This window comes from Tamandua tetradactyla, chromosome 18, assembly GCF_023851605.1.
Source record: "Tamandua tetradactyla isolate mTamTet1 chromosome 18, mTamTet1.pri, whole genome shotgun sequence".
Classification (NCBI taxonomy): Eukaryota; Metazoa; Chordata; class Mammalia; order Pilosa; family Myrmecophagidae; genus Tamandua; species Tamandua tetradactyla.
This window is the reverse complement of record NC_135344.1, coordinates 55,222,061-55,244,680: the sequence shown is the minus strand read 5'-3', so window position 1 is coordinate 55,244,680 and position 22,620 is coordinate 55,222,061. Positions and strand designations below refer to the sequence as shown.

Below are 22,620 nucleotides of genomic sequence, written 5' to 3'. Positions count from 1 at the left end.
GGATTCTGATCAAGCTGCAAATTTTATTAAGCAAGCCGGGTGTATATATACCAACTTGGGGAGGGAAGTAGGGTATGTGGAGCATTATGATAGGAGGGAGTTTGCGCTGGCGGGAAGGGTTGGTTAGATGATTGGTGGCGCTTATTGTCAGGGGAAAAGGGGGCAGAACAGACTCTTGGTGGGAACCTATTTCCATGAAGAACCTTATTGTAATATGTAGATGCTATTGCATCAGCCGGGGTGGCCATGTTGGCTTAATCGCCATCTTAGGTTAGCCTCTGGTCCCCAACATCAAGCTATTTAGTTTTGTTTTTGTTTTGTTTTTACATGGGCAGGCACTGGGACCCAAACCCGGATCTAAGACATGGCAGGCGAGAACTCTACCACTGAGCCACCGTTGCCCTAAAGTGTTTAGTTTTTAAGACACAAGCTATAGCACAAAACTGAAACTGAGAGCTCGGGAGCAGGGGCAGAACTGGAGCTGACCAGGAACCTCAACAAAGGAAAAATGTGTCCGTAATGTGATTAGCCTGTGACGTTTCCACAGGGATGCTTCTGGGTACTCCAGGGAGCATCTGGAGCTCAGCATTGGACACTAGTGAATTTTCTGGCTCTAAATAAGCATGAGTGTGTGTTTTTAGGAAAAAGAAATGAATGATAATAAGCAGACAGAAAAAACTGAGTGAAGTAAACATGGATAATTTTTTCTAAGTTACAGATACCCATGCTTGCAATGTACGGCCGTATAGGGTGCAATTAGGGAGTGAAATCCAGTCCTCACTTTTTTAGCGAAACCAGCTCACCATGGTGACTGGTCATAGGGGTTGTCTCCACCAGGAAAAGTATTGTCTAAGTTGCACAAAGACATTAATATGGGCTATTACGAGATAGGTAAGAGGGCAGGTAGATATATTGATTAATTGACAGATGATAAATATACATATTGTATTTATATATATATCACAACATATATTGTACAATACAATATATATCACAACAATCCCAACTCTCTCCTTGTCTTAGCTTCCCATGGTTGTCATAACAAAGTATCACAAACTAGATGGTTGAAAACAACAGGAATTTATTGTCTTGTAGTTCTGAAGGCTAGAATTCCAAAATCAAGTTGTCAGAGAGGACATGCTCCCTGAGATGTCTGTAAAGAAGACTCTGTTCCATGTCTCTCTCTGGCTTCTGGTGGTGGCTGGCAATCCTCAGGCTTCAATCTCTGCCTCGGTGGACACATGGCATACTCCCTCTGTGTCTGTCTCCCCTGTCTCTTCTTGCCCTCTTATAAGGACAACAATCATACTGGATTAAGGGCTCACCCTTCTCCAATATAATTTCATTTTAATTTCCTTAATCCTATCTGTAAGGACCCTGTTTTCAAATAAATTCCCATTCAGAGGTACTGGGGATTAGGACCTTAATACATATGAGGGGACACAGTTTAACCTTTAAATCTCTTTTATATTTTAACTTTTCCTTTCTATTGGCTATTCCCTTTTAGTCAAAAAATATTCTGCAAAATATACATGTATTTTAAAAAGTAACACTTTTCTTACTAATTCCTCAAACCGCTATTCTTCTAATTCTTCTTTATTTACTGTCTCCGATACCTCACCACATACCTACTCTTTCCACCTTCAATCAGCATTCAGACACTCAGGAAAAAACTTGGGACTCTTCTGAAAGAATAAAAAAGGGGGAGATGCCCCCTTTGCGGCTGTGCCCGTCTTAGTTTGTTCCTCCTCTAAGGAACCTTACCCATCTTTGGCTAACCAGCCATCTTTAGGAGCCAAGGAGGGTGATATGAGGTGTGCAAGTAAGAGAGGGGCAATGCCCCCCCATTTGTCCTTGACAGCCTATGCCCCCTGGCCTCCAAGTTGAATCACTGCAGATTCCAATGCATTTAGTTTAGCATTGCATTTAGTATTTAAATCCAAGTGAGTGTGAAAAGCTACAGAAGTATTGTGGACCAAATGTTAACAGTATTAACATTTTGAATACTTTGACTTAAGGGTAGGGCAGATACAGTAGCAGTGATTACTAAAGCTACTACAGATAACATACCAGCTATAATTAACCCTACTACTTTTTTTCAACGAGTAAGTCCAGAATGCAGTACTTTTAATACTTGTAGTCGCAGATTATAGTACCAGGGACCACTGAAATGAACTGGTAGCATGACAAAAGCAGTCTGACAAAGTATAAGAATGCCTTGGTCAACATTATGTACAGAGAGGCAATTTGTTAAATTTGTTAAATTGCAGCAGCATCTTGGATAAGTTTTTTTTTTTATTTGTCCCCCTCTCACAGCAGGTGCAGAAGAGGTAGTAGTCGTCAGCTGGAGGCACTTCCACTGGTTCTGGGTGCATCCATGTTATCAATTGCTCTCCAGATTCACGTCTCACCCAGCGTTCCGGGACCCAAAATGGTAGCTCTGCACCCTCTGGAAAAACACAAACATAACCGCTTCTCCACATTCAAGCAGGAATAGGTCCCTTCCACTGACCTGTCTGTAAATCTTTCCACCGTTATTAATGCTGCGGGATGTGTGAGTGTTCTTCTGGAAATGAGTCTTAGCTGACATAAGGGAGATTTTAAGATTTAAAAAATGTAAAGTATAAAGGGCTAAAGCTAATCGTCCTTGAGGAGAGGTAAGGTATTCTCCCTCTTTTTTTTTTTTTTCAAGAATTGATTCAAGAGAATGATGAGCTCATTTAACAGTGGCTTGTCTTTGCAGATTATTATTAGTGGAATTCCCGTGGTGTGAGAGATACGAAAATTTGTACAAAATTGTTTAAAACTGTGCCTTGTATAAGCTGAGCCATTATCTGTTTTGACTATTGCTGGTTTACTCATAATGGGAAATGCTGCGAGACAACGCGGAGTAACATGTTTTGAGCTTTCCCCAGAGTGGCAGGTAGCAAAAATGCAAACAGAGTAAGTGTCAATAGTAACATGTACCCATTGCAAATGACCAGATTTTGTAAAATTCTTAAGTTTCAGAATTAATTATGAAAAGCCATTCATCTAACTGTTTTTGTTTTCCTCTACCAAATTACGCCCTGCTGGCCCATCTACACCTCAGCTCACCACCACCCAACTCCCTTCTCGACTTTTAGGCTCATTCTTTAGACATTATCCAGTTTCTCTAACATTCCTTGAGCTCTCTGGTCTTTGGGATGCCACAGGCAATGCTCACCTTGTGTAGAAATCTACACCCTCCATTTCTTATCTTTTAGGTCTCCTCTTAGACTCAGGAAAGTCATTCCTTGTTGGTTAGCTGATGGCTGGGGGTAAGCATTCCTGACATTCCAGTTTTATTAGATCCCTCTAACACACTCTGTGAAATCTTTAATAATCATCACACTAATTATGACACCTTTTATATGTGTCTTCCTCCTTGGGCTTCATGTTTGTCTTGTTTATTTCACTAGTATCGACAGCACTTTCTACAGGTATTCAATAAATATCTAGAATGAATGAAAGCCCAGTAACACCTAAAAATTAAATAAACAACATCACAATTTTGTCATCTTTGAAGAGATTCTTTATCCATTCATTCATCCAACAACAACAACAAAAATGCACTAAGCTCTCCCAAGCTCTGCTAGAAATATTAAAGCTCTTAACAGATCTGTAAACAGATCTGTTATCTTCTACCCCAAGTATTTCCACTCTCAGAATTCATTTTGTTTTCCAAGAGATGTTCCTTAAAAAATCCAGACTGAAGTACCACCTCCAAGGAAGGTCCCTGACATGCCTCCTGTGTAAATATACTACTTACATATTCTACATCATCTAAAGCTATTCAATGTCATATCCACAAGTATATACAAAGTACTTCATGTAGATGTGTTCTAAAAAAGTTGTGTAAAACTCAAATATTTTCCAAGTGAATAGTATTAGCACATAAAAGATTACCTTCCCTTCATTTTAATAGAAACTTAATTGACAGTACTGTACTTAGTTTCTCTCTTCCACAATCCTTCTCTCAAGCGATAAGTTATACATCACCTAAGATTTAAAAGTATTGGAGGAATAACTATTTAAGTAAGTATTTAAATTAGTCATTTTAATGATTGGCACATTATTTAACCTTTGTGAGATAATTCTTTGCTAAACAGTCCGCACCTGTCTGGATGTAGTGAGCCCTTTCTCTGAGGATGCTTAATCAATGTTTCCTTTTAGCAACGATGACATTCAAATTCAGTTTTCCTTTTTTAAAGATTTTTTTTTCACTCTTAACATTGCCAATATTGGAAGTGCCACTAACAGATATTTCAGGAGTGAGGATGAAATGATGTGTGTGAGGGAAAAAAATGTGATAGGGAAGTTTGACAAAGTGTTTTTAACTAAGCAGAGGCTGAAATTAGAAACGGGTTATATGAGACATGGCTAACAAGACATAACATTAAATATGCAGTGATAAGCTGAAACCCTGTTCAAATAACACATTGTTGGATGTAAAGGTATAGGTGGATATGGCTAACTATCTTGACCCCAGAAATAAAATAAAAAATAAAACCTCAGAAGCTGCTTCCATTCAGAACAGGAGAAAATATTTATGATTGGAAGAAGAGGCAAATGGGGATTTAATTTGCCCCAAAGTGAACTCTACTAATGCAACAGCAGTAAAGAGATCATCAAATTAGTAGAGCATTACTCACATTTTTCTGGCTATTTCTAAGCCTAATAATCAAAACACATTTTATTACCTGTATCAGGGAAGATTCAGTTTTTATGTGCACAATTTAGTAGTGTTAATTACATCATAATCGTGTGTTAGTATTATCACCATCTATTACCAAAACATCATCATCCCAAACAGAACTGTACCCATTAAGCAATAACTTTCCATTCCCTTCCCCTATACCACACCTTATTATTTATCATCTACTTTATGTCTCTGAATTTCCTAGTTATATCATTTAAGTGAAACTGTACAACACATGTCCTTTTGTGTCTGACTTAATTCACTCAACATTATGTCTTCCAGGTTCATTCATGTTGTAGCATGCATCAGAACTTTATTCCTTTTTGTGGCTCATTCATTCACCTTTAAACTCTCCCATCTCCTAGGAAAATCCAAAATAGTCATGACTTATCCTCATAATCATATTCAAGTACAGATTGTGACCAAGTAATTTCTTTCAATGGTTAGTGATGAAAAACTATAGATGAGTTGTTTTGGGGACAAAAACAAGAAAATCACCTCAAAACATAGGTAAGGGCAAAAGTCATTTATGTGGACCATCTAGAAAGAAACTCAGGAAAAGAGACAGATCCCATTAAAATGAACTTTATTTTTTTCATACTGAACACTGGTTTATTACCCAGTGTAAAGGGAGAAGTGCTGCTTGGATTCTGAGCATACTAACTGCACCTCACCAGGAGATTCCGCATCTGCCATCCAGGTGCTGGCTTAGTCTGGACTTGTTTAATTTATAAAATGCAGCGAGACTGTAGCTAAATTGATATACTACAGTAACTCTGAATCCCTTGGTACACAGGACTTGGAAGTATCTTCTTCCCCAAAGACAACATCAGCTCAACATCTGGCAGTTTCCCCCTTTCTGTGCTGTATCAGTCAAGGTTCTCTAGAGGAACAGAACCAAATGGAGAGATCTGTAAATATGAAATTTTTAAAGGTGTCTCACACAGCCACAGGAATAGAAGAGTCCAAAATCTGTATGGCAGGCTGTGATGCTCAGATGAAGCTCCGATGAAGGGTCTCAACAAACTCCACAGGAGAGGCTCGCTGGCTGAATAAGCAGTGAAAAAGTCTCTTTTTCCTTAATAGTCTTCAACTAATTAGATTTTTTCATTTGCCAAAGACACACCCTTATTGACTGGTAGATGTAATCAGCCACAGCTGCAATCAACTGACCAATGATTTAATAAACCAGCCTTATGGTTCAACAACCAGCCACAAAATATCCTTGCAGCAATGGTCAGTGCTTGCCTGATGAGACAACTGGGCATCACCTGGCCAAGCTGACACCAGAACCAAACCATCACAGTCCATCCCTTGTCAACTTGGCAGCTATACACATCACCTTGAAACATATTTAATTTCCAAACTCCTAAAGTTTCTGGGCTACTGGTAGACCTGCCTGGACTGGGTTGTTGCAGTTTTCTACTGACTATAATCACAGGGCATGGGAGTACTAAGAAATGCCCTAGGGGATCTCTTGTATTCCAGGGAAACTCTTCTTTACCTCCACTGTGTAGCTGCAGTCCTATTTCCCCTTGATGGTCAGTATCAATCATCCCAGACAGTACAAAAATCTCCCTTCATGCCTGTTGATTCAGTGGCATGAGAAGCCCAAAGTTACCAGGCACAAGTCTTAATTTCCAGTTCAATGGAATCATTGCTGTGTCCCCTGGTAGGAACATTCCTCCTTTTAGAATTAAGACATGAAGGCCAGCAGACCTGAAGGTTTTCAGGGACAGGAATAAAATATTTTTCTAGTGGCTCACTAGAGGTGAAATGAGGGGTGACACTCCCATTTCTCCCCTGGATTCCTGGACCCATGAATCTGGCTATGGGAGAAACAACAGCCAGCTCTGCAAGGTATTGACACCATAATTGTGTCTTAAAAAGGCCATTCCACCATTCTATCAACCCAGCTGTCTCTGGATGATGGGGAATATGGTTAACACCAGAGAATTCCATGAGTATGTGCCCATTCCAATATTTCATTTACTGTAAAATGGGTTCTCTGATAAGAAGCAATGCTATGTAGAATACCATGATGGTGATTAAAGCATTATGTATGTCCATGGATGGTAGCTTTTGTAGAAACATTGCGTGCAGGGAAGGCAAACCCATATCCAGACTATGTATCAATTCCAGTCAAAACAAATCGCTACATCTTCTATGATGGAAGTGGTCCAATATAATCAACCTACCACTAGAATGACCACCTTGGGGAATTGTGCCATATTGGGGACTGAGTGTGGGTCTCTGCTGCTGGCAGACTGGGCACTCAGCAGTGGCCATAGCCAAGTCAGCCTTGGTGAGTGGAAGTCCATGTTGCTAAGCCCACGCATAACCTCCATGCCTACTACTGTGCCCACTTTGGTCATGACCACATTGGACAATGGTAGGACTGCCTGAGGAAAAAGGATGACTTGTATCCACAGAATGGGTCAACTTATCTACCTGATTATTAAAACCTTCCTCTGCTCAAATCACCCTCTGGTGAGCATTCACATGGGACACAAATATCTTCATCTCTGTGTTCTCTTCCCCAGACCTTTTTGTCACCAATTTTCCAATCATGCTCCTTCCGAGTCCCTGACCATCCAGCCAAGCCATTAGCAACAGCAATGAGTCAGTATACAAACACAACCTCTGGCCAGTGCTCCTTCTAAGAAAAATGAACAACCAGGTGCACTACTCGAAGCTCCAGCCACTCGGAGGATTTCCCCTCACCACTTTCCTTTAAGGACATCCCAGAAAGGAGTTGTAGTGCCTCAGCTGTCCACTTCTGGGTAGTACCTACATATTGTGCAGACCCATCTGTAAATCAGGCATGAATTTTCTCTTTCTTAGTCAACTGTAAGGAACTCTCCAAGAGGCCATAGCTCTGGTCTGGGAAATAGAAGGTAACGTGGCAGGAGTGAGAGTCATGGGCATTTTGGGCTACTTTCTCATGTAACTTACTTGTGCCTTCAAGACTTGCTCAAGCCCTATCTATTATATACCATCCATTTAAAAATGGAATGCTATACTGTGCATGACCAATTTTATGACTTGGTGGGTCAGACAATAACCAGCTCAGGCAACTCAGGTATCATGGTAACTTGGTGGCCTATGGTTAAACATTCAGTCTCTATTAAGGCCCAGTAGCAGGCTAAAAGCTGTTTCTCCAAAGGAGATTACTTATCTGCAGTGGATGGTAGGCTTTATTCCAAAATTCTAAGAGTCTGTGTCATAATTCTCCTATGGACCTGCAAGGCCTTAGACAGAATCTTTATTTGCCACTGACACTTCCAGAACCACTGGAAGTGTTCTGGCCCAAGTGGCAGAGCAGCTTGCAAGCAGTCTGGACTTGCTGCAGAGCCCCCTTCTGTTCTGGTCCCCACTGAAAACTAGCAGCTTTTCTGGTCACTGATTATGGGTGGAAAAGTACACCCAAATGAGGAATATGTTGTCTCCAAAATCCAAAGAGGCAAACTAGACATTGTGCCTCTTTGGAAGATTATCCTTCACCTTAGAAGGGATAACTTAATATGATTCACACTGCTGGACACCTAGAAATTTCACTGAAGTGGTAGGCCCCTGTATTTCTGTTGGATTTATCTCCCATTCCCTGACATGCAAATACTTTACCAGTAAGTCTAGAATAATTGCTTCTTGCTCACTACATGAATCAACTTGATATCATCAATATGTGGGAGGGAGAAATGATCAAGATCCTTGCGGACCAGATTGTGATATAGAGTGGAGAGCTGATATACTCCTAAAGCAGGACAGTGAAGGTATACTGCTGACCTTGTCAGCTGAATGTGTACTGTTTCTGGTGGTCCTTACTGACAGTTATTGAGAAAATAGCATTTGCCAGGTCAATAGTTGCATGCTAGGTACCAAGTGATATGTTGATTTGCTCAAGAATTCATATCACATCTGGAATAGCAGTTGCAATTGGAGTCACCACCTGGTTAAGTTTATGATAACCCACCGTCATTCTCCTAGACTGATCTGTTTCTGCACAGGCCAAATAGGAGAGCTGAATGGGGATGTGGTGAGAATCACCACCCCTACAAACTTCAAGTCCTTACGAGACAGACTAATCTCTGCAATCTTTCCAAGAATATGGTACTGCTTCTGATTAACTATTGTGTTAGGTATGGGCAATTCTAGTGGCTCTACCTTGGCCTTTCCTACTACAACAGCCCTCACTCCACAAGTCAGAGAACCAATACGGAGATTCTGCCAGTTGTGGAGTATGGCAATTCCAATTATGCATTCTGGAACTGGGGAAATGACCATAAGATGAGTCCAAGGACACAAGAGACCCAACAGGAGATTGACCTGAGCTAAAATTCCATCAATTACCTGACCTCCACAAGCCCCTACCCTGACTGGTGGACCAGAGTGACATTTTGGGTCTCCTGGATTTAGTGTTGCTTCTGAAATATCTGATCATTTCCTTTTCCCCAGTGTACAGTCGCCTTGCTAAAATGCCTTAGGTCTCCTTGGGGAAGGCTTAGAGGAAGGTTAACAATATAAATTTTGGGCAGTGTAAGAGGGTACTTTCCCAAGGATACCTGGCCTCCCCACATTCAAGGAACTCTGGGTCTATAAACTATCTCAAGTCTAGGAACTGATTAAGGGGTCGTGACGCTCTGTTTCTGTAATTCAAGTTAGACTTCTGTTCACTTGGCCTAGAATTCTTCTGCTTATATAGCTCAAACAAGAATTTAGTAGACTGCCCATCTATTTTACTTCTACATACCCCATGATCTACTAGCCAGTGCCACAAGTCTCTGAATCAGATTATTTTGACTGCTGCTTTGAGTCTGCCATCCATTATGGTGGCCATACCCACTTTATCTATGGTGGTTAACTGTCACCACATGGCTTCTGCCAACTTGGGATCTGATTATCCCCATTTTGTTTAAGGACTCCAGCTCAGTGACAGCAGTTTCCACAGTAATATCTGACCTATAGAGAAGGGGAACCACAGAGCTCTTTAGAGATAATGGAGGTAGTCTCACAAATTAATTTATCAAGATCTGGTGAAAGATGTGTCCTCTAGACATTCCCGGGGTGTGTGAGGAGGTCTTCCATGATAAATACACTCAAAATATTCCAATCTCTCTAAGCCTCTGGATTCCCTCATCTACATTATACCAAGGCAGTTCTGACATTTCCACCTCAGGTAATGTTGGCCACCTTTCAATTCACATTTCAGCCAACCATCCAAACAAACTGTTAATGCTCCCTAACTCCTCGAGCTACAACACTGAATGCAGAATCTGCTTAGTGGACCCTTATCAATAAATTCCACTTGATCTAACTTTATATTCCTTCCACCATTATCCCACACCCTTAAAATCTATTCCCACACATATTCCCAATTTCTGTCTATACAGACTGGAAAATTCAGGCAGTTCTTTTGGAATATAGTGTACCTCATGGGTCATACCTTGTACCTCATCTTTCCTGCGACCACAGGAAATAAATTTTCTTTCAGGGCATACATGGAAATTTTACATCTTTCATACTGCACTATGTTGTAAATTTGAAGCCTTCAGTTAGTCCCTTTTCCGCATCAATGTATCAGCACATCTAACAACAACCAATCAACATCATTATACCTCTTAATTCCACAAAAAACCCATAAAGGTGTCAAAAACACTGTCACCCAGAGCCTTGCCTCATATAATCATACAATTAGCAGAATCAAAAGGCAATATTTTGGGCATCTCTCTTGCCAACTCACCCCATGGACTGTCTGTGCCATCCTGATTACTGGAAACAGAGTCATTAGTGCCTCTCAATCTAACCAGAGTAGAAAATCAATTGTTAAAAAACATTTTTAAGAATTTGTTTCTCAAGAAGGACCCACTCTTGGTAACAAGCTGTATTAGTCAGGGTTCTCTAGAAAAACAGAACCAACAGGAGATATCTGTAAATATGAGATTTATAAAGGTGTGTCATTTAACCATGGGAGTGGAAGAGGCCAAAATCCATAGGGCAGGCTGTAAAGCTGGCAGCTCCAATGAAGGGTCTCAACAAACTCCACAGGAGAGACTTGCTGGCTGATAAAGCAGTGAAAAAGTCTCTCTTCCTCCTTAATAGGCTTCAACTGATTAGATTATCTCATTTGGGTGAGATGCCCTTAGTTGATAGCAGATATAATCAGCTACAGCTGCAATTAACTGAATGATGATTTAATAAACCAGCCTTCAGCAGTGGTTAGGCCAGTGCTTGCCTGATCAGACAACTGGGTACACCACTTGGTCAAATTGACCCCAAACCCTAAACATCACATGTGCCCAGACATGGGGGACAGAGTGGACCAAGGTGAAAATATCCTCCTAATGCTTGAGTAACACTGTTTCAGTTTAAAGAAAGGCGAGAAACCTGAGATGGATTCTTCCCAGAACCCATTCATTACGTTGTCTATAGGATAACATAACTAGTTACAGAATTGAAAGGTTAGTTAGCCTGTTTTTTTGGTCTCTTAACCAACCAGTATGATTGATGACTGTCACTAAAATAAATGCTTTCTCTAATGCCTCACCATACTATATGTCTAAATCATGAAGTTTAGAAAGCATCAAAGAGATTTCCAGTTGATGGCTGATACTAATGTGCAATGCATCCACTGGGCTCTGGGAAGCATGGAAACCTCTACTTTCAAAGCAATCTCACTGGCTTAGGCTTAGGAATAACCTGATTAAGAAATTTCAAAGGCTAAAGCAGTAGAAAAATTTTAAGCATCCTCAAGAAGTGGTGTAAATACTAAGAAACTAAGTATAAATAATGTAAGTAATGTTACTTTTTAGAACTCTTCAAAGCAACAACTGACAGTTAAGCATTATTCCCTTCTGGGCTGTTCCACTCTGCTGGTCACAGTATGGCCTTGAAAAGACAGAAATCCTGGTTCATTCCCCAAGCAGGCCATTACGCTACTCCATGGACAGAGAACAGGTTAAACAGTAGTTTAACTCCTTTTTTTTTAGTTTGTGAGCCAGACTATACAGCAACTTGGTGCTTTCGAAGTGATCCCATTAATGGCTTCGCATACAACGAAAGAGAGCCTGGGCTGCTACTCATTTATTTTTGAGACACACAGTCCTGTACATAGGAGAATTGTGGACCACTAACCTCCTCCCTAGAGTATGGTAGCAACCTGAGTCTCAGCCAGTAATTGTATACTTTGGAGGGTTTGTATAGTGTGTGAATATACATCAATAACATTGAAAGAAAAAAATATAGGAAAAAACCAACAACAGCCTGTATCTCAGGAAATCTCTTCCAAAGCAGTACAAAAAACCTGCTACATCAGAAGCTTCATAAGCCACAAATTGTGTCCAAGAGATTCTTTGCTCAACTTAAATATAAACCAGATTCAAATAACTAAGACGGATTCAGAGAGAGTAGACAAAATTATATAATCTGTTTCAAACTCAACCAACATACATGATTATTGTCAGAAATGTGCCTGTTGCTTTTTTCATTTTGACAACAGATTTATGGGGGTGGCTGTTATTATCTCCAGGTAAAGGAAAAAGTTCCAAAATTTCATTTCACTCAGTAAGGTGTAAGGTAGTGAGCTTGAGATGCCAACCCAGAGCTCTTCTGACTGGTATAAGCTCGGGAACAAGGCTTAAGATTTATCTTTCCATTAAGAGCTGTTGTTTCACACTTAAAGGCAAATGGTAGAAGACGACTCGGGAATAATGGTGGCAATATCAATGAAAACGTTCATTACCATTCCCGTTACTATTGCTCAAACTAATTCTCCACCACACCTCTGGGTGGCAGGTGCTTATTTATTTATTTTCCCCAATCAGCAACAGCAAAAGCTGAAGCTCAGAAAGGGAAATAACCTGACTGCATCCATCAACAGGACACTGACAATTTCGTCAGTCTGATCCAATCACTCTATCTCTCTACTTCAATATCCTAATTAGTAAAAGTGAGATTAATTATCTCCTCTCCTCCTATCTCAATGTCAGGGAAGGAGCTAGGAAAGAATCTCAGCATCCTCAGTTCCCTGTCTAAATGTTTTATCAAGAAAACCATATTATATCTACACGTCCAAATAAAAGATAGGATGGAAAAAAAATAATAACTTAAGAAGGATGGGGCTAAGGGGTAGGTGAGAAAAAACTCATTCTCTCCTTCCTCGAGAAAAGGGAACAATAACATTAGTTTATTTTGAGGTAAAACTTTGAAAGTTAAAGAACTATAGCACTGACTGTTTAACTCTGCTTCCACTCTGACCATCTGTCTCTGGCCACTGAGCTCAGAGACTGCACCACAGAACAAGAACCAGGGATGGGGATTGGAGGTACGGAGTCATGAGAGACGGACAATCAAAAAATAAGCACTGCACATCTTATTTTTGATTCACAAAAAGAAACTGGCTGGGCACACTGACTACCCTTGGATTTGCTGAGCCCTTTGCCAAGAATGATAGGAATCAATTCCTTATTTTCCCTTCTGGAAACTTGTACTTCACTCTTCCTGTCCTTTAGGAACTGAACACATTGTGCCCCATAGCATGATCATTCTAGGAAACTTTTCATCTGCGGATATAACTAAGCAGTGGGTATAACAATCTGGAATTTAGAAATACAATGTCAAGACACATACTGGGTAAGAGTATATGATTTCTTAAAAATCCCAATATTCTTATCGTAAAATAGGAATACTAATATTGCTATCTAAAGCCAGGTGAGAATCTAATGACATTACATGTAAAATCTTTCTGGTAAAGTGAGTGCCCCTTCACTTTCCTGGCACACTGCAATGCAGGGCAATCTCCAGAGATTCAGCACCCTAGGAAGTTAACATCAGAACTGTCCTCAGTGGGCTACATCCCCCTGCAGGCAAAACCATAGGAATCTATACCATCCCATTTTGCACCACTTTCTGCTCTTAGCAGCCACCATCCTTGCTCCAAGAACTCATCATTTTCTTCTTTGTCTCAGTCTGCCAGGCTGCTATGACAAATAGCACAAAACAGGTTGGCTTAAACAACAAGCATTTATTAGCTCACAGTTTTGGAGACCAGAAGTCCAAAATCAAGACACTGGCAAGGCCATGCTTTCTCACCAAATTCTGCAGCGTGCTGGTGCTGGCTTACTGCAACCCCTGGGGTTCTATGACTTGCAGCTCTGCGCCCCATCATGTGTGGATAAATCTCTCCTCGTGTTTACTCTTCTAGTTTCTGCTGACTTTTGGCCTCTTTCTGTGTGGCCTTCTATGACTAACTGTGCCTGAATTTCTTCTGCTTATAAAGGATTCCAGTAATATGGATTAAGGCCCAACCTGATTCAATTTGGCCATACTTTAAGTAAAAACAACATCTTCAAAAGACCCTTTTTTCAAATGAGTTCACACCCACAGGAATGCTAATTAAGAACTTCCCTTTGTTGGGAGATGTAATTCTTCTCTTTCCTGCTATCAAATCAGCCATAGTACATTTCCTTGATCAATGTTTAAATCTGACAATTCAGGACATTTAAAAGCAGAAATGAATCTAATAATTTAACTGACGTTATCCTTCCCAAGGGCATTTGATTAAAGAATAACATTCTTACAAATAGAATTTCAGCATTAGCCATTGGAACCATGAGCAGCCTGGATTTTATATTTGGAGGGATTGGGGGTTAAGAAGGATAGGGGACCTTGAAGTATGAGTTCACCTGAATCATATCCTTGAATCACTCATTGATTCTAGGTCATAAATAATAAATTTTCTAAACGAAAGCCTTAATCAGATCAACCCTTTAAACAATCACAGATGTAGATAGGATCCACCATAACTTATCTCCACCTGAGTTCCATTATTCCACCTATGCAGCTCTTGCTAGGGTCACCAAAGACCTCCACGTTCCTAAGTCAAGATTTTCGTTCTATTTTCATTTTACCTTACTATTTTAAATAAATACATTGGCTGCTTATTCTGGCTTGCTGGGAACAACCCCCTTTTTTGCAAAGCAACAGGAACTTCGGGGCTTTCCAAGAAAAATGGAACATACCCTGCAAAATTTGTAATTTAAGTTAACAATTGAGAATAGGCCAGTTTCTGTCCAGTAACGTGAACTCATGAGAAAAACACAAACATACTGTAATAACCAACTGAGATTATTCTCTGCTTTGTAAGCCCCTACTTTATAATTAGAAAGGCCAATCAATTATTATTATTTATGATTATTAATCTTTTTGTCTGCTAAAGAAAAACAAATAAGGGAACAGCCATCAGCCAACCAATTATTATAATTTCCCCTTTGGAAATTCCCTAATTTTCTTCTTAAGCTAATGTAACTTACTAACTGTTTTAAGATTCTTACTTTGGTTTATGATCTCCTCTTTTAATAAACCCATCAAATTGATTACTATTGGTGTTTCACTTTTCTTTTGACACTGTGTTAGTCTGCCTAAGTGGCTATCACAAATACCACACAATAGGTTGACTTCAAAAAAAAGAGTTTATGGCTCATGAACTAGAAACTAGAAGGCCAAAATCAAGGTATCAGCAAGGCCATGCCTTCTCCCTGAAGACTGCGGTGTTCTGGTGCCAGCTTGCTGGCAGACCTTGGGGCTCCTTTCCCATCATGTGGCTATGTCTGCTTCTTTTTCTACCAGGTTCCCACTGACTTCCTGCTTCTGGCTCCTCCCTGTGTCTTTCACTTTATAAAGCCTCCAGTAATTCAGATTAAGCCTAACCCTCATTCCTTTGGCCCATATCTTAAGTAAAAACAACATCTTTAAGAGGTCCTATTTACAAGGGTTTACATTCAAAAGGAATGTGATAAAGATTAAGAATCTGTCTGAATCGGCATACATAATTCAATCTACCACACTGACTTTGCAGTATTTCTACAATTTTGAAAGCATTCTTTTTCCTGAAACTCTTTAAATTTTCATGATCCAATATTCTAGATTTCTCAGACCACTCTAATATCATGTCTCTCACAGCTACTAAATATTGCAGTGCCTCAGGTCTCTATCCAAAGCCTTCTTCTCCATTCTTCCTTGATACTTTCCTACTTAATATCATCCAACCTTGCTTTTATGATCACTTCTATGCAAAGATGTTTAAATTTAAACCTGAAGCTCAGATCTCTCCTCTGATCTTCAGACCCTCATATCCAACTGTCCACCTCCTGTCTCTGCTTGAATGTTTTAAAGACCAAAATCTCAAATGTCCATTTGAACTTACCACCTTCCCCAACAAATCCAGTGGTTTCCCTGTTATACTAATTTCCAACATCTGCCAAAATAATCTTCTTGACACTTGGATATCATCACCTTCACCCTGAATACTCAAAGTGTAGCCAAATCCTATAGATTTTTTCACCAAATATCTCTTGGATTTTATACTGTTTCAAAACTGTTGTACACTCAAGAAAAGCCGTGTTCTTTAATTCTAATTCAATATTGTTGGGTGGGATCTTTTTTATTGAGATGTGACCCACTCAAATGTGGGTGGTACCTTTTGATTAGGTGGTTTCCATGGAGACGAGTCTCCAACCATTCAAGGTGGGGCTGCTTACTGGAGTCCTTTAAGAGGGAACTATTTTGGCAAAAGCTTGAGAGCCCACACAGCCAAAGAAACTTGGGAGATGAAAAAAACACCCCTGGGGAAGCTGCTGAAGAAGCTGGGAGAGAAAACTAGCATACATTGCCATGTGCCTTTCCACCCGACAGAGGTGTCCAGAAGCCAAAGAGTCCAGCAGACACCAGTCACTTGCCTTCTCAGCCAACAGAGGTGTTCCAGACGGCATCAGCCTTTCTTGAGTGAAGGTAACATTTTGTTGGTGCCACAATTTGGACATTTCCATGGCCTTAGAACTGTCAACTTGCAACGTAATAAATTGCCCTTTTAAAAGCCACTCCATTTCTGCTATATCACATTCTGGCAACATTAATAAACTAATACAGATTTGTTCTCTATTTCTGCCTTTACTGCCACAACTTTGGACTAAGGCAGTGGTCCTCTAGCCTGTCTCACTGTATCCATTCATTCTCCCCCTCCCATCTATTCTCCATAATAAAGCCAAAGTGATGTATTAAGAGTCAAATATGATCATGTCATTCCCTACTTAGCATTTCAATGGCTCTGATTGTTGTCAGGACCATGATCATTAACACCCCCTTCAAGGCTGAGAATGCTCTGCTCTGCTGTAGCTCTCTAGCTTCATCATAACCACGTGCTCCAGTCATGAACATCTTCCCATTTCTAAACCACACCATGCTCTATCCCACTACAGAAACTTGATGCTCTTGCCTCTGCCTGTTAAAGCCACACACATCACCCCTCAACTGCCTTCACCTGCCTAAACCCTATTTAGCCTTCAGATCTCAGTTCAATAGTCATTTCCTCAGAGCAGTTATTCCTTCTATGAATAAACTCTTACAGTAACACAAGCCTCCAATTTTCAGTCTACTAGGCAACTCCCATGGCAGCAAAGCAATTTCTTCCTCCATAATTCCACGTTGGCACATAGCATCATGTTTGCAAACAGCAGAACACACACACAAATACGCTGAAAAACACATATGTCCAGCAGCTAAACTCAGTCTCATTAGTGCTCTGGGGACTTTGATCCTCACCCTCCCCCCACACACACACACACAGACACATGCAACTCTGAACGTGGCAGGATTTCCTCACTCAGGTGTGGGATTCATGAGATAAGCAGGACTGGGGTCATGGCCACCTCATTATTACTGATGAGATAACTTGGGACCCAGGAAGCCCCTGAAGTGGTTCTGATTATACAATAATATTCTAACTTAAGATCTGTTTTAACTTGAGCAAGTAGTCGGTGCCTTTTCCTAACAATAAGGTATGTTGCGAGCAAGCTACAGAGGTGCGACCCCAATAGGTCCACTTTTCTCCATCTCCACGGCTAAAGCCTCAATTCAACATGCCATCAGCCCTTGCCTAAATTACTGCACCAGCCACCTCCCTGTCTTGCTACCACATTTACCTTTTCACAAGGAAATCTTCTATATTGGTCATTCAGGATGATCTCTTATATTCCGAATCAGGTCACCTAAAACTCATGTCATCCCCTTGCTGGAGCACTCTCCATGGCTTTCCACTAGACTCACCTCCCCAAATCACTAATACATCATCTTGCTGTAAGCAATTATCAGGATCTGAATTTATCTTGCCTCTTTATTATTTATTTCTTAAATCCCTCAGGAAAGCATAGCTTCATGAGACAAAGTTGGTCCACAATAAATATTTAATGAATGCTTGGTTCCAAGAGCTCTGCTGTACACACATCTTATACACTCAGAAAAAAGAGTATTCCAGCCTCCAGGATTGGATCACAAGGCTGCTCACCTACCTCTTCTTTCAAAGGTTTCTCTTCCAGTTTTTCCTTTCTCTCAGTTCTCATAATCTACTCAGCCCAGAGCAATTAGGTCACCTCCTCCCTCTCCTATATCAAAGGCCTAAAGAAATTTGCCCTGCCAGTCCCTCTCTTCACTGGAAAAAGTACTTCCATCGTCCACTTTGAGCTAGAATTACTTAGCTCCCAACACTTTAACCTCCAATCAATCTACAGATTTAATCTCATCTCTTTTTCAATGTAGAAAACATTGTATCTTATCATGTCCACATACCCAGATGTACCACAGAAACTGATACACAGTAAGTATCCAACATTTATGAGGAGCTGAACATTTATGAGAAGCTGAATAAATATACCTCTCAAAAAAGTATGGGAAATAATTCTCTAAGAATGAGATTTACTGAATTAAAAAAATATATATATATAACCAGTCTGAAAAGCCTTCCACAAGATCAAAACCCTCTTCCAAAAGATATAATGAATGCTTCCATATTTAAGTCACTGCAAACTATACTGAAATATCTAAAACATGTAATTATAAGGTCCAGTAAAAGCAAAATTCTATGTTTCAAGGGAAGATGCTGATTTCATAATCTGAATCCAAGACGGCCACATTCACTGCATGTTAATCTCCTCATACCTCAGTTTCCACATCTGATAGCATTTGCCGGTCTCCCAAGCTTGTCAGGAAGCTAATGAACTCCTGTCTATAATGCATATGAAGACCTTTAAAGGAGGCCGAGAGATTCATCCTGGCATTTTTTCCATTGGAAAAGTACTAGAGGAAAAAATTCCGCAAATGACTCTCAAGGTTTTGACCCCTTGCACATTTTAAAATCAAAGGATTTTTTAGCTTTAAAATGTAAGTCTAATTATAGATAACAGCTATAGAAAATTCCATAGCACTATATAATAGTGAGGCCTTTAGTAATGGCCTATCATATATATTGCTCTTAATTGCTGTGAAAGGGAAATCACTTTTTAATTCTCTGCAACAGCTTGCAGGCAGAAGGACTAGTGCTTACATCACATAGTAATAGTCACCAACTAACTTAGTTTCCCAAACTGCTATGGTAAATTCCACACAATGGATTGGCTTAAACAATGAGAATGTGTTATCTTACCTTTTCTGAGGCTAGAAGTCGGGGTTTCTCCCAAGGTTGGCAGCATTCTGGTGCTGGCTTGGCATAATCCTCGGAGTTCCTTGGCTTGCAGTACTCCAACCATCACCAGAAGATGTTGTCGCCTCTCTCTTCCGGTTCCACTGACTTCCGGCCTCTGGCCCCGCCCTCTCGCCTTCTCAGAATCTGGCTTCCGGTTTCCTTCTCTCTAATCAGGATCAAGATTAAACCTCCTTCACCTGGACCTCACCTTAATTTAAAATAACATCTTCTTAAGGGCCTATTTATAATGGGTTCACAGACACAGGAATGTGGAGTAAGCTTAAAAACCAGTCTAAATTGGGAACCGTAATGCTCCAAAGCAGACATACTGGATGAACTCTGCCATTTGTATTCCACACTTTGACTGATGGAAACCAATCTTATCTTTAAAAGGGTATTAGGATGAGGAAGTTTTTCCACAATGAAAAAAAAAATCCTGTCTTCCCCTTCTGAGACTTTCTCTGGAAAGAAAAAGGCCATAATTCATTTAAGCTGATATACAGGGGGAATATAGCTTTGTTACCTTCAAGGTAGAAAAAATGAACTTTTTACTTATTAGCTTTTTCCTATTTATATTATGTTAAAGAAGATACAAAAAATTCTTTGACCTTTTTCAAAACATGTTTTTCTACTAAATAACATGCATGCTTGGAATTTTTATTAATGATGAAAGGCAGTATGATAATGGGAAAAGTCACAATGGAGGCCTAAGTCAAAAGAGTCGAATTTTATCTCTGCCACACCACAGCATCCCTCAGTTTTCTCATCTATAAAAAGGAAGAATACATATGAGTCACCGGCTTAACAGGGTTGACATGGAGATCTGATGAGATAATATATTTGAAAGCTTAAGAAAAGTGCAATCACTACACTACAAAACAGTAGTGGCATCATGTTAATACTACTAACATCTGGATTATAGCTTTGAGTAATTGTTATTCAAGCCATGCTGCTTTAGTCAGAAAGCTTTTATTCCATTTCTGTCCTTCTTAAAGAAGGGTATTTTGACTACATCACCCTCATCCTACCTTACTTTTATATGTTGTTGGAATATTTTCTTTTTATCACTAAATTTGATATTATTGTTTCACTCAGTCGATGTTGGTTGAAGTTAATTTAGAGTTTGCTAAAATTTAAGATTCCATTTTATGTCTCAGAGCTCCCCTTGGAAATCATTTTTCTTCTTCCTGATATATATAGCCTCTAAAGCAGTAGTTCTCATACTGGGGTAGCATCAGAATCACCCAGAGGCCTTGATAATACACCATTTGCTGAGCCCTGTCCTGAGTTTCTGATCCATAGGAAACTGAGGATTTTCATGTCTAACACAGTCCCAGGTACTGTGGTGCTGCTGGTGGGCACAGTTTAAGAATCACTAGAAGTTCCCTATGTGAGAGTGTTGATCATAAACTCAGTTTTTGCATGTCTGAAAAATGACTTAATGTGCCCTCACTCTCGTTAGTTTAGACAGATACACAAATCTTGATGGATAGGTATTTTTTTTCCTCTCCGCCCTCGGAACATATTCCATATCCACTGGTACTGTTGAGCCATCTACTGTCAATTTAATTATTTCTTTGTGGGTAAATATTTTTCCCCTCTTCAGTTGATTTTGTTTGCTTGCTTGTTTATCTTTCTACCCTGAAGTGTCTTGGATGTGGTTTCCTAAATCTGTGGGTGCATGTCTTTCATTAGTTCTGGAAAATTCTCTGCCATTATCTTTTCAAATACTGCTTCATCCCTATTATTTCCATTCTTATTCCTGCTTATTCAAAGAGGTCATTTCTATTTCTGTTTTGCAGGGCCACATTCTTGAAATCTATCTTCTATTTCCTCACTCCTCAGTGTATGGGCATCCCTTGAGGACTTATTAGCGATGCAGAGCCTTGAGCCTCACCCCTGACTTTCTGAATTGGAATCTGCATTTTAACAAGCTCCCAGTTGATTGCTATGTACATTGGAGTTTGAGAAGCACTACTCTAAATCACTAATTCTCTCTCTTCAGCTGTGGCTAATCTGCTGCTTATCTCATTTATTAAAGTCACCATCTCAGTGATTATAATTTTTAAGTTCTAGGATGTCTGTGGATTCTTTTTCAGGCTTTCCTGATCATATTTATAGTGTGTTTTTCCTTTGTCCTGTTTTTACTACATATTTAAGTTTCATACATTTTTGCAATTCTTTATTCTTTATGTAGTTATTCTAATATCTAAAGTCCTTAGAGGTCACAGTAGCTCATCTTCTTGTGTTCGGTGGTTTGGGATTGTGAAGTATGTTTGACTAATCTGAGTCTATGGGATTTGAAGGAACTGGGTGGACACCGTATTCCTCCTGTGGGAATTCAGGTTCTGTGGAATTCCCTGGAGCATTCCAATCGAGGTCCACTTGGCATTACTTCCTTGTCTTGAAAGCCACCATAACACACAGAGGGGGGTATTTAATCTTCACACGTGCATGAGAAGCTCACGATCAGACTGTAAATATCTGGAACGGACAAATATCTCTGTCAAAAACACATTTTCTCGAGTCAACCCTTCACTGGGAATGTGGCCCTCTGAGGCTCCTAGCCTTATGCAGATGACTCATTATTAACTCTCTACCTTGCAAAGGCCTAAGCTCTTGTCTCCTGGCCCCCACCCTGTGGGCACCACAAAAAGTTTTTTTGCGCAGCCAAAAATGTTCGGGCCGTATGTTACTTTGCTTATCATTGTGGTCTTTATCTTATTAGTTCTGGCATTTATCCCACTTTCTACTGAGCTCAACTACAGGGGCAAAAAAAGAGGAACAGAAGAGAGGAGAGGTAGAGGGCAGAGGAAGGAAGAGAGGGGAATGGAGGAGAATGAGAAGAAGAAGGGAGGGAGATAACCAAAAGGAGTAGAAAGAAGGAAGGGGAAGAAATCCTGAGAAGGACAAGAAAAAGAAAAGAAGATGTTCATTCCTCATCAGGAATTTTGCAGTAAAAAGAATTTTCAATTTTTAACATATTGTCAAAAACATTCCAGGCACCCTACATTATATTGGATATACTTCTATAGTTAGACCACACATGAAAACCTTGGACCTTTGTTCACATTTGCCTGAATCATTCTACCCCTATTTTAATTTCCCCTCCTGTCTTTTACCTGTTTTATGATTGCTTTCAAGCATAAATAAGAAAGGTCCAAACAACTGTGGTTTAATCAATAAATATATTTAATTATCTCATCTGACAGAAAGTCTAGAGAGGAACCATCTGGTAGGCCAGTGATGTCAGGACATCTGGGCTTACCCCACGCTCCCATGTCCCATCCTCCATCCTTCTGCGCACAACCACCACTGCACCGCTGTAGCAGCTCCAGTCAAAAGATCTCACACCAGCTTCCCAAGCAAGGACAGGCAGAGGCCAAACAGT

The 22,620-nt window shown here is 40.1% G+C and overlaps 1 long non-coding RNA gene across 2 annotated transcripts in view; it reads right to left on the bottom strand.

Moving 5' to 3' along the window:
- Positions 1-19,319, bottom strand: part of LOC143662657 (uncharacterized) — a 129,558-nt gene extending 110,239 nt beyond the window's left edge. For both annotated transcript variants that reach the window (XR_013165523.1, XR_013165524.1), the window contains exon 1: positions 19,191-19,319. This is a non-coding gene — a long non-coding RNA (uncharacterized LOC143662657). The remainder of the gene's footprint in view (positions 1-19,190) is intronic.
- Between the last annotated feature and the right edge of the window lie 3,301 nt (positions 19,320-22,620).